Source organism: Sminthopsis crassicaudata, chromosome 1 (genome assembly GCF_048593235.1).
Source record: "Sminthopsis crassicaudata isolate SCR6 chromosome 1, ASM4859323v1, whole genome shotgun sequence".
Lineage (NCBI taxonomy): Eukaryota > Metazoa > Chordata > Mammalia > Dasyuromorphia > Dasyuridae > Sminthopsis > Sminthopsis crassicaudata.
The window spans coordinates 176,927,619-176,941,007 of NC_133617.1; the positions used below are offsets into that span (position 1 = coordinate 176,927,619).

The window sequence follows — 13,389 nt, forward strand, 5'->3', positions numbered from 1 at the left end:
TTTATAGTCTAAAAGAGTTGCCTGAGGCACTGAAAGATTAAATTATTTGCCCAAAGTAACACATCCAGTATGTGTTAAAAGCAAATGGTTCTGTCAGTAGGTTGCTACTTTCTACTGCTTTTCTTCTTGGTTAGAATTGAATTGAAATGACAGGCTAGAAAAAAATTGAACTCTACTTATACAAAATCATATTGAACTTTTCGTGTGGAAAGATGCTAAATTATATCTATATATCTATATTTATTTCTACAAAATAGCTGCATCATTATCTGAAATAATCATTATATATTCAGGAGGTTATAAGACTCATCCAATGAAGTAATGTATGTATAAGACTTTGAAAATTATTTGTTTATTTATATGTTACATTTAATATATTTAGGTATATAGATTATAATTTATATGTTTATTTGTGTAGTTATTGTTGTTTTGTGGAGGTCAGTTAGGCAGAGCAGAGAAAGCTGGCCTTTGGGTCAAATAGACCTAGATTAAATTTTACTTTCAACATGTATTTACAGTGATCCCTTCCACATGGTGACTTTCTCCATTACAGTGTGTCATGGGTCAGCATAAAAATTAAATGGGAATTTTGGAGAAGTTTTGTATGAATGTTGGTCATACAAAGACCAATAGATGACGTAGACAAAGATAACATCAGAAACTTAGAAATGCATAAAATATATGTAATGTATACTATCAACATATGTTCTCTTTAAAAATTCAGACTTCTCTATTATGAAGGGAGATCAAAAAACTTCACATGGATTTTCCAGCTCATGGGAGTACCATACCCCTAACCCCGAAAAGTGAAAGAGATGACTGTAAGAGTAAATTAGGTTCAGTGCAAGGATACATTATTAAATGCAGTCTAGTGATGGTGCAGAGTCCCCTGTAAAGGAATTTACAGGCCTGAAAACCTAGATTAATAAAAAAAAGTTTATTGTAGGGATTTGGAAGTAAGGGTAAAGGTAGAAAGATGCCAGGGCCAGAGCTGGTCTCCGGGCAAACAGGAACCCTTACATGACCAGAAGGATACCATGCTTGGGGCTCCTGCTAAGAGTGGGCTCCAGGGTTTCCTTTTTATAATGGGGGATCTTGGTGATCTTGAAGGTGGGTGGAGTCCCAGGCTCCTGGCCGGTTTAGGTCAGGGTTAGCATTCAATAGAAGTCAATGGGTTTTTACATAAGGAGGAAACTGTTTGTGAGGGTTGGGGAAACCTGAACAGATAGTGGGGAGATGGGAAGAACAAATTAGCTCAGATCCAGTGGGGGATGGGAAAGCCCAGATATCATTGAGTGCTTTTGACCAGGATTTGTGAATCAAAGGTGCTAGCTTCTTCAGCCATGGTTGGGGCGGGGGGAGAGAAGGGGAGGGTTGGGAATCAGAAAGGAATCTTAAAGGGACCTCAACCCACATCAACTGTACTTTATGATTGTTGGGCAAATTCATTTAACCTCTTGGTGCCTTAGACTATATTTATTGCAAAACAATTGTTAATCCATTAGTTGAGGGAGTTTTCTCACTGAGAGACTGTGAAATAATAGGTCCAGAAAATAAGATGATGATAATGATGATGATAGTTACTATTATTGAATGATGAACCCAATTTGCCAGAATTGCTCTTTATATGGAATCTCCAGACTGAAAGGACCTTGTTTTTTATTTCTGAAGATTATTCCCCTTAAAATGGGTTCTACGTCCTGTACTAATAAAGTAACCTGAGAGGCACCTAATTTAAGAAAACATCATGAGGAGGTTGTTGATATCCTTTAGTCTTTCAGTAAAAAGTCTGTGACTTCAAGTTCTGGAATACAGATGTACCGGGGGACTGGGCCTCAGTCCTTATGAGCAAGCACAGAGTGCTACTGATGCAATCCCCCATATGGAAGAGTCTGGGAAATTTCCATGATTATTTATGCTTAACAAGGAGATGGGGTAAAATGAAAGAAGTAATGACACTGAAATCTGAGGCCTCTGCCCCATTTGGGGACTCCTCTTCCCTATTCATTTATGTTTTTATATGGTCTATCCTTATCTCAAGTTTGGAAGTGAAGCACCATGGGGTATTTAAGTCTCATTGATCTAATATTACTGTGAAAGGCGCTGGTACAACCCGGAAGAACTGGATGTGTACTTAAATGAGTGCTGGTAAAAACTAAATCTGTGAAAGTTGGTATTCTAGAGTCAGAATCTGAGTGTGAATCTTATGTCCTGCTACTTGCATGAAGCATGCTCTTGAGCAAGCCCTTTCCTTTTTGGAGACTCAGTTTCCCCATCTACCAAATTAAAGGGATGGTCTAGATCATCTCAAAAGCTCTTCCAGAAACACATTCTGGGACTTTGTAGTTTCTTCCAATCAAAAGCACAGACTTGTTTATTATGCAGTGGGGGGGATGGCAGGTGAGGGATGGAAGACCAGAAGACTAACCTTGATCTAGTTGTGAAAGTCACCAAAGGGATTTCACTAATGACTCAGCTCCTCCAATTGATTTTATCCTGATGTTAAATATCCGTGCCATCGTCAAGTATTTACACAAGGGGCACTTTGCAGATGCACATGGGATTGCTACCCTGACATTTTTATTTATTCATGGGTGCACCTTATAGGACAGAGGAACCAAAGGAAGCCGACTGAAAGGTTTGGTTTCTGCTCCAGCTTTGTTAATGCTCATCAGGGGCAAATAGTGGGAGTGGGGAGTGGGGAAAGATCGATGCATCCAAGCTCTGTTAATGTAGCATATTTATTAACTGTGGGCCTATAATCTAATAACAATGCTGTCTGCTCCCCAGCTAACAGGAACCACTCATGTTTCCTAAGAGCCAGGAACAGCTGAAGAAGCTACACACACACACACACACACACACACACACACACACACACACACACACAACTCAAACCAGAATTAACCCTGAGGTGAAGTCACTTCTGCCCCCACGATGCCTTACTTCTGAGCTGTCACCACAAACCCCTTTTATACACAGACTCCAACATGCCAATTAAAAGCCCAGTTTGCAGCAGGACAATAGTCTAAAACCTGGTTTTTCCTCTTTTCTTTCTGAACAAAAGGAAAAGCTTTGCGTGACAGCTCTGGGGATTGTACATAAGCCTGGCTTCCTTTGTGCCATCCTGGGCTCCCTGAAACAACACACTCCTTGCTATGGCCTGTGTGTCTGCAGCAGAATAACTACAAAAGGAGAGAAGACTATAATGAATCGGAATTATTTGCAAAGTTTCAGCTTGGTAGCGAAGGGCTGGTCCAGAAAGCCAGACACACTCACCCGCTTCATTTATGTCCCTTACAAGTCCAAATTGTTGGTAACTCTCACAGAAATCCCTGCATCTGTGACACCCCCAAACTGCACAGCCCAGTGATCCGGGCCTTCACCTCTATGTTATTAATCATGTTCATGGCATTTTACTTAGCAGGCTACAAGTGCTCGATTCGACTCAAGACTCTGTTGAGTGAGCAAATTAAAGAGGCACATTCCATACTATGAAAATGCTACTGTTCAGCCTAGTCATTTCCCTAAATGCTTCTCCACCTCAAATTGGTATTCAACTCATGCTGTATGTTTTTTAAACTCATCTTATCGTTCAATAATTTTAAGCTACTACTCATGACAAGAATTCAACCTCTTCTGCAGGGTGTGTGTATGCATAAACACGTACCATATCGATATAAAAAATATAGATATATAAGCCATTGCATGCTTATCCATAGTTATCTATATTATGTATATATATACAGATGTACAAATATGCATGTACACACAACACCCTGTGCATGTATGCACATACACTGATCCTGTTAGTCCTCCTCCATCTGAGTAGATTCTCTTTTTCCATTGTGTTTCAGTCATTCACTATAGTATCTTTTTTTTTTTTTCCTGGCAAAGACAGATTACAAATACAATCCCAGAATTGCAAAGAGAATTGTAAGTTCCTTTTGTGCCTTTTCCTGTCCAAGTTGTTTCAACCTTTGTCATGGTAATCAGCTACAAGAATTTCAAAGCCTGAATATTCTCTCAGCTCCTCACTGTGTGGTTGTTACCTCAGGTATTTTTTTTTAATTGGTCCTCTGCCTCCATCCTTCCATGGAGAGAAAAGAACTGAAAAAGTTTATCCATTTAAAGATAGCTAGTGTTCAAAGTTGAATGCCAAGTAGTTTAGATGCTGGTGTTTTTTAAAGGTTAAGAATATATTATGCTTTCTCCTTGAAAAAGCATTCCTTGTCTGAAAAATGGAAAGCCAGTTCCTCACCTGTCAAGCTTCCCTAGAAGCAACCATGGAGTAGAGGCAGATTGGCAGAGTGGGTTTAGAACTGACCTGAGTGTCAGGAAGATATGGATTCCAGTGCTGACCTATGCCTTGAGACAGTCAGGAAATCATTCAACTTTTCAATGGTTTGAGCAGCTCTCTATGAATCCCAGAAAAATGGCTGATGGTTACTATATTAATGGAGTGAGTTCCTCATCAATGAAATCTCAGGCCATGATATAGTTTAAAAGCTTTCCATATTGGAGAACATCATATTAATCACTAGTAACAGTGGTCATTGCAATTTTAATAGTATTTTATTTTTCCCAATTGTCATAATTTTAATGGAAAACCTTGTCTTTCAAGGAATTTACATTAGATTGTCATTATTGTTTTGATTTTTTCTAGAAGAGAACTAATGACATCATGAAAGTGATGATTGAATTAGGGCAATAGCTGTGTGAGTCAAGAGAAAAGGATAGAGAGGAAAAATAAAGATCGGTAAAAGTGGCCACTGATTAGTTGTTGTTGTTGGTCTTTCATTCTTCAAGAGGACTGATGACAGGTAATGTCTTGACTTGCATCTGAGCTAGGTGTAAGTGAGTCAGAGCTATCCAAAGTTGTCAGCCTCCTTTTCTCCTTCCAAGTCATCAAAATCCAATGGCAAGAGTTTGTATGAAACAATCCTCGTCTTTATAGGATGTTCATAGGTGAGAAGTTGAGGTTTGTCACAGTCTTGCCTTTCAGGAAATTGTTCTCAAAGTGGGATGTGGGACCTCTCAGGATGGATAAAGATGGAAAAAGAATCAGCTTATAATGAATCATCAAGTATTTATTGATTCTCTCCTACTTGTCAGCCCTAAATGCTAGGAAGGACTTTGTCAGATATGGGGCAAATTATGTCTAGGTTGACATGACCTGTTAACAGAGAAAATTGCTTTTTGGGAGGGGAGAGAAGTGAATGACACAATTTAGTGCATCATTCTAATGTCTTGCATCGTTTTCTGTTAATTTTGTGTATATTAAGCTATGAATCTTTGAAGTTCAGAGAAAGAGAAGCAGAATTTGTTCTACTGTGGGCAAAATTAATAATAATTGATAGAAGCTCCAGCAACACTTCTCTCAGCTTAATGTAAGGAAACTTATCTTTACAGCAAGATTCACAAAAAGTAAACTGGGCTACTCAAAATGTTACTGAGTTCCACATCACTCCTATAATTGAATCAAACAAGTATCTGTTAAGTACGTACTGTGTTCAAGACACTGTACTAGGCACTAAATTGAACAAGTATTTATTAAATACCAACTATGTGCAAGATGGCAGAGTGGAAAGAATGGTAGACTTGGCGTCAGAAAGACTCACCTTTTTTAATTCAAATTGGACCTCAGACACTTACCAGTTACATGACTCTGTAAAGTCACTTAACCCTGTTTCAGTTTCTACATCTGTAAAATTAGCTGGAGAAGGAAATGACAAGCAGCCATTCTACTATCCCTGGCCCCCCCAAAAAAACCAAATGGGGTCTCAGAGGGTTGAACATGAATGAAATGACTGAACAACAATATCTGCAAGACACTGACTAAGCACTGGTGATACAACTACAAAACAAACAAAACAATCCCTACTCTTAAGGAGTTTATAATGTATTGGGGGAATAAAATATATAAACATTACTATCTGCAAAGAGAATTGGCACTAACAAGGGGAATCCAGAAATTTGTAGGAAATGAAAGTTAAATCTTGGAGAAAACCATTTTAAGAGGGAAAAAGCTAGTATTTTCCAGAGATGGTAAATAGCCTATGGGAAAGCACCAAAAAAATGGGACAAAAGGATGAAATTTAGAGATAGAAAGTAGACAGCTTGACTTTCTTAGAAGATAGCTAGTAAAGTTAAATAATCTGAAATTAGTTGATCAGTCAGCTAGTACACATTAAATAAACATTTACTATGTGCCATGTCTTTAAACAGAGTGAAGTGATCATAGGGTGATCACTTGCTGGAGATTTTGTAGAGCTCTTTTCTGATTCTGAAATTCTCTGATTAAAATGAGGAGATGAATGAGGTCTAGCATCATAAGAGAAGATCAAATTTGAGCTTATCCTTGAAAGTTGGAGAGCTTTGAAGAAGAAAGTCTATAAGGAGGATAGAAAACATTTCAGAAAAAAAGAGGAAAACATAAGCATGTCATCTTGCACATAGCAGATACTTAATAAATGTTTGTTAGGTCTTTGTATTTGATTGAACAAATTCATAGATAAGCTTGATATATTTGTGCAACAAGAAAGAGAATAATTTGACCAAATCTTACAGATCAAGAGCTAGAAAAAAAAACTCTTATCTTTATTTTTACTTATGAGTAAACTGACACAATTAAGTGACTTATTCAATGTCACACAAATAGAACAAGTGGAAGAATAAGGATTCTAAACTTGGTCTTCTTTATTCTCAATAAAGCACATTTTTCATCACACCATCCTACCTTCTTCAAAAACACAGTAAGTATGAGGGGATGCTGGGAAATTCTGTTTTTTTTTTTAAGTCAGAGAATCATAAAGTGGTAGAGCTTCCCTTTAATTTAATTCTCCTCATTTTGTGTGAGGAAACTGAGGTCTGAAGAAATAAAGTGACCTTCTTGTGGACACTCGGTGATTGGTGATAGCTATATTTCTAAATGTCAGGAAGATCTAGATTATGACCAGCCTTGAAAAACAATCAAAGAAGTTTTTTTATTAAAGATATTAAAGACTGTTGTCTGGAAGGATAGTGATAGGATGAAAGTAATGTTAAAGAGAATTTAATCTGGTAGCTATATACAATACTAGAGAGACAAGAGACTTATCAACTGCTTAGTCAGTAGGCTATTTTAGTCATAAATGTGAGAAGATGATGAGATTTTAAAAATAATGTTTTGTTTTCATAAACTAATGATTTAATTCAAGTTTCATCAAAAGTAGTGCTTTTTTCCTATTATTTTAAATTAGGGTTCTTGTTGAGAAGCAGAATAAGCATCATATTGGACTGAGGATTCAGTGGATCTTTTTCCCTGAAGAAATAGTCCCCTTCAGATATCCACAAAGACAATGTTTGAAAACTACCATCCTAGGGGGCTAAATACTAACGACTTAAATGGTGCTCCCGGGGGAAGACCCAGCATTAGCCTGAAGAGCTAGCCAGTTCTTTCACAGGATCAATATATAGTAAGCTCCCATACTGCCTATGAAATAGGTTGTTACTCTATATTACAAAACAATTGAAAAACTTATTCAGCATTCTATGGCGCATTATTGGCCAAACCAAGAAAGGAAATGGATTCAGATTCTGTGTCACTGACTCTGATTCCCAATTCAATGCCTTCTTTCACTAAGAATATTGGCTGCCTTTTCAAGGAAACTTTTCCCCCATAAGAGAGTGGGTTTTCTAAAGTAGCTTTAGAGTCTGATGGTTTCCAGGCTACCTTTCGATGCCAAGGATAGAAATCTATTTTTCTTCTATGCTCATGCCTTTGAAGGTGTTTGCATTTTTTTTTGTCCTTCATTTTCAAAGAGGTAATGTCTTGACTCATGTAAATTGGATTTAAGTGAGACAAAACTCCACAAAATCATCAGCCTCTCTCTTCCAGAGCAAAGTCCAGTAGCGAGATAAAAGTTAAGATGACTGGCAAAGTCAATGGGTGGTTTTGATGTCTGAACAAGCTCTAAGCACTCTATAGCATCTGCTTCAGTCACCTTTATGGCTATTGGAATAAATTGTTCTCATCTGCCTATTTTCCAAAGGAAGTCTTCACAACCCCAAGGTTGACACCTTCCTAAGTCATGGTTATTTTCAATCTGCTTTATCCCACCTGCAGAGATGATTTACTGCGTCTGAGGCTACTGCACGTTCTATAACTTCTTGGAAACTGAGGTGAGAGTTAAGTACCAGGCAGATAACAAAAGTGGATGAACACCTGAAAAGTGCTCAGCAATCTCTCACACTACAGGTATTAGTTCTCCCTGAACACCCTATACTTCATTTTGAAGGTATGAAAAGCAAGGAATAAAAAGATACTACTATCACTCTACCAAGTGGAGATATTCCTTCCTCCCCAATCAGAACTCTAACAATTAGGGAAATGTAAACTAAAAACAATTTGGAGGTATCATCTTACCCTTGTGAAACTGAGAAAAATAGCCAATTGTGAAAAAAATATTGGAAAGATTGTGGGGAAATTAAAAAGATAGGACATTATTTTTGTTGTTGTTTAGTCTTTGTGACTCCATAGATCTTCACTATCTACTGATGTCTGTCCAAGTTCGTGTTCACTGTTTCCATCCATCTCATCCTCTGCAATCCTTTTTTCCTTCAATCTTTTCCATCATCAATGTCTTTTCCATTGAATTTTGTCTTCTCAACATATGGCCAAAGTAGGACTATAAATTTATCCGGAGAACAATCTGGTCCAATACAGTAAGTTGCAATACTGATCAAACCCTTTGAACCAATGGTCTCACTATCAGGCTCGCTCTTTTATAGCCCATTTGTCTTTTTTGCATATTTCCCAGTTAGAGTTTGGACTCCTCCCTGAGTTCGGGTGAGTCCTGACACAAAGGCGTCTCAACTGTCCCCCAGGAGGTTCAGGTCCAGAGCCTCTTACATACACACAAACTTTACACAGCAAGAACACTAAAGGAAAAAATTGAAGCAGATTTAAAGCAAATTAACCCAGTATAAATAGTACTTATGGTATGATTTTACTAGGGGTTTTAGATTCTATTTTTTTTATTTATATTGAGATTAAACATCAATTTTTTAAAAAGTTAGTTATGGTAGATCTCTAGTGAGTATGAAATGGAAACAAAAAAGAATTTAAATATTTCTCAGCTGATCTGAGCACCTTTACAAAAACTGACATATACTGGATTATAAAAACCCCACAAATAAGTACAGAAAAATAGAATCATTAACTATGTCATTTATTGACCATAATGGACCACATTCAATAAAAGACTATTGGACAATGGATTAGAAATTCAGACTAGGGGGCAGCTAGGTGGCAGCTAGATGGCAGCTAGGTGGCAGCTAGGTGGCAGCTAGGTGGCGCAGTGGATAGGGCACCAGCCTTGAATTCAGGAGGACCTGAGTTCAAATCTGGTCTCAGACACTTAACACTTCCTAGCTCTGTGACCCTGGGCAAGTCACTTAACCCCAGCCTCAAAAAAAAAAAAAAAAAAAAAAAAAAAGAAAGAAAGAAAGAAATTCAGACTAAATAATTTAATTCTAAAAAAAAATTGGGGTAAAAAACAAATCATAGAAATTACAAAAAAAATTCATCAAAGATGACAATTAGGAAGCAATATACCAAAACTTCTGGAATGAAGCTAAAGCAAAGCTTGCGAGATTATATATTGAAGTAACTAAATAAAACCTTTTTTAAAAAAATCCGACTTCCATGATGTGGCCCACAGGTATAGATTCTCCCCCTACTCCATGTTTCACTACTAGACAATATCAGGTTGTGCTAAAGCCTAAAGAAGTTATCATCTGACAGGTGAAGTTTTCCAAGTTTAGCTTTGTTGGTTCTCGCTATCTTCAATCGGAACTTAAAAGACTTCCAGTTTACTAAGATAGACCAGAACTTATTTCAGAGACACGGGTTTTGGAAAATGCAACGTTACCACTAAGAAATGAAGAAGCATTGGAATAGGGCTTCAGTCCCTGGAAGAAATATCAGATACTAAATTAATAATATAACTCCCACCCCCCAAAAAAATTACAAACCAATTTTTCCTTTTACCAACTAACTGCCTTCAGAGCAATCTAACCAGGAGCTATAAGCCCATGAGGAAGAATTATCCCCAAATAGAATGAGGTGCATTAAAAAGAAATGAGTTCCTTGCTCTGACGATATCAAAGCAGTGGCTCGATGGTCACTTGTCATGGATGCCAAAAATAAGATTAATGCACTGGTTGAAGACTCATCCATCTATGCAGTTCTATAAGTCTATAAAAAAACAAAGTCCAATTCCAAAAATATAAACAAAGCTGAAAACTGGATTCCTTCAGTCTGTAAGCTCTAGGCTCCTGAAAATAAGTGATCTCTGGAATAAAGGATTTCCTCTCTTCTCTTGCTTTTCCAACCCTCCCCTTGCTTTCCCTTTCTCAATCAACAACCTTCACCTGAGACTGTGGGGCTTTGGGCTTTCTCAAAAGGTTGACTCCTTCCCACCAGCACCAGCCTAAGTTTTCTCGGATTTCCCGGACCACTGGGGAGAGAAGGTCCAGCTTGTGAAGTTATTGAACTCCAATAGTGCTTTCTAAATAGGCTGCTCTTTGACACATGTAAAGTGTTAATATTTCCAGATGCCTGGTTTTAATTCAACAAGCCTGAGGAGGGCGGGGGGAGGAGGAGGGAACAAAAAGCGATAAAATACTCCTTACGTACCCCCAAAATACCTCCCCCCCCAATAAATAAACTTCCTGGTTGCTTCAAGTCTTGCAAAAGCTACAATGCAAATCACCCTAATTGTTTGTTAGATGAACAATGATCACTGTAACCTCCTAATTAACATTGTTAAAATCTACTAACAAAGGAAATTTAACAATATCTTAATTAGGAAGGATTTCCAATTTGTGATATAGGGCATGTTAGACAAACAAGGCACAATTCTCCCTTTGTTCTTCCGCTCCGCAGCGAGGGAGATTACACGATATGACACCACAAGCTCCGCTGTTTGCCATTTATCATTCTATATCCTTTACACACTTGCGCTATATAATTAGTGCCTTGGCTAATTTTACCTGCGTGATTGTTTGCCCTGTAATTTGGAGAGAATACGCCGTGTTGATGCTCTGTGATTTAGATTGGGGCAATTGGCTGGCTCTCTGCCTCGCGGCGCGGGCGCTGATCGCCAGGCTGGCGGTGGGGAAGAGGGGGAATCCAGGTTGTCAAAAAGAAGCAAACTTTCGGGGGCTTCCCGGACCTTAAAGAAGAGGAAGAGTAGCGGTTTTCTGGGCCTTCCCTAAATACAACAAAGAGGCGGGCACAGGACACGTTTACTTCAAAGCTCTCAAAAGTTTGGGTTTTGGTTTTGATTTTTTTTTTTAAAACGTCCTATTATCTAGTACTTAATTGCTAAAAATTCTCTACTCCGCTTTCATGAATGAAATGGCATTTGTGAGAAAGATTGGGGTAAAAGGAAACTCGGGGGTCAACTACCCCAGCTGAAAAGACTAGAGCGGCTAAAGAGACCCAGAATGATTGTTTAACTGGACACGCAGGAGAGATGCTGGATGGGTGGCGAGGCGAGGGAGTTGGGGGGCAAGTTTACCCGAAGGACTCTAGGATTAGGATTTCTTGATATCTCATCTATTATTCTCATCATTTTAATTTTTCTGTCCTATGTCTTTCCTTTGTGGCCCATTTCCCCCATCCTGGAAAAGAGAAATGAAAAAAGTTCTGTGGGTGAATGCTTAGTAACAGCCTGGGGAAAAGTGGACCCAGCCCACCTTTTAAACCTAACTTGCAAGATTAACATTTTCTTCATCTCTTTCTGGACAATCAACAAAGCAAAAAGTCAAACCTCGATATATTTATTATGTTTGCCCATTTCTGTGATGTGGATATGCACACTGAAAATTTAACAGTCAGCCTTAGTGAACCTGTCTGAGAGATTCTAGAGTACACTTGCTATTAAGATATGTGATAATGTTTTTTTTAATAATAGCTTTTTATTTTCGAAATATATTCAAATGTAGTTTTCAGCATTCACCCTTGCAAAACCTTGTGTTCCAAATTTTCTCCCTTCTTTCCACCACTCTGTCCCCTAGATAGCAAATAATCCAATATATGTTAAAGTGTACGATTCCTCCATACATATTTCCACAATATGCACAAGAAAAAATAGGTGGAAGAGGGGAAAAAATGAGAAAGAAAACAATAGCAAAAAAGGTGAAAATACTATGTTGTGATCCACATTCAATCCTGACAGCTCTCTCTCTGGATGCTGATGGTTCTTTCCATCACAAGTCTATTGGAATTGTTCTGAATCACCTCATTGTTGAGAAGAGCTGTGTCCATCAGAATTGACTATTGCATAATCTTGTTGCTTTGTACAATGTTCTCTTGGTTCTACTCATTTCACTTATCAATTCAACATGTGATAATGTATATATTGATAATATTTCACTGTGAATAAGATCAGCCTGTCTGTCTCAGGCAGTTAAATGTATCCTTATATATAAGTATATCACTTAGTAAGCATTTATTAAATGCCTACTATGTGACAGGTAACATATGTTGGGGACAGAAAGGAAATTAAAACACAATTCCTGCTCTCAAAGAGTTCTAAGGTGGAGAGAAAACATGCAAATCACTATATGTAAACACACACAAACACACACACAAAGGATGGATGGATGGATGGAAAATCACTAAGGAAGTTCAGGACAGGCTTCTCTGAGAAGATGAGATTTTAGCTGGGACTTGAAGGAAGTAGAGATGAGGAAGGGGATGAGGGACAGCCAGTGAAAATGTCTCAAGTCTGGATGTAGAGTGTCTTGATCTAAGAACAAAGTAGAGACTGATGTCACTGCATCCAAGAGGAGGCAGAGAGTAAGGTGAAGGAAGACTAGAAAGGTAAAGAGGTGGGGCTGGACAGATTGTGAAGGGCTTTAAATGCCAGAGGATTTTATATTTGAAACTGGAAGCAATAGGGTGCCATTAGAGTTTAGTGAATAGGGAGTTAGACGTTCACAGGTATACCTAATTGCTTTACTAGCAATGGACTGAAGTGAGGAGAGTTAACTGAAGTACCTGGAGGAGGTGAAGTAAAAGGATAGATGAAAGAAACTGAGAGTAGAGAATGATGTCATTGCCTCCAGAAGTTAGCATAGTGCTTGGTATGTAGTAGGAACTTAATAAATGTTTACTGACTGGCTGTGTGACTGATGGAAGGTCACAAAGACAAAATTTGGAAGATTAATTTGTTGTATATGTTTACCCTATATTGGATTACTTGCTGTCTAGGAGAGGAGGCTGGGGGAAAGAGGGAAAAAAATTTGGAACACAAGGTCTTGCAACGGTGAGTGTTGAAAATTATCTTTGCATATATTTTGAAAATAAAAATCTATTTTTGAAAAAAGGCTGATTAA

At 38.0% G+C, this 13,389-nt stretch overlaps 1 long non-coding RNA gene across 1 annotated transcript in view; it reads left to right on the forward strand.

The window, feature by feature from the left end:
• LOC141553340 (uncharacterized) overlaps positions 1 to 13,389 on the forward strand; it is a 53,749-nt gene that overhangs the window by 21,784 nt on the left and 18,576 nt on the right. Inside the window, exons 2-3 of the long non-coding RNA XR_012485412.1 lie at positions 725 to 836; positions 8,108 to 8,239. This is a non-coding gene — a long non-coding RNA (uncharacterized LOC141553340). The remainder of the gene's footprint in view (positions 1 to 724; positions 837 to 8,107; positions 8,240 to 13,389) is intronic.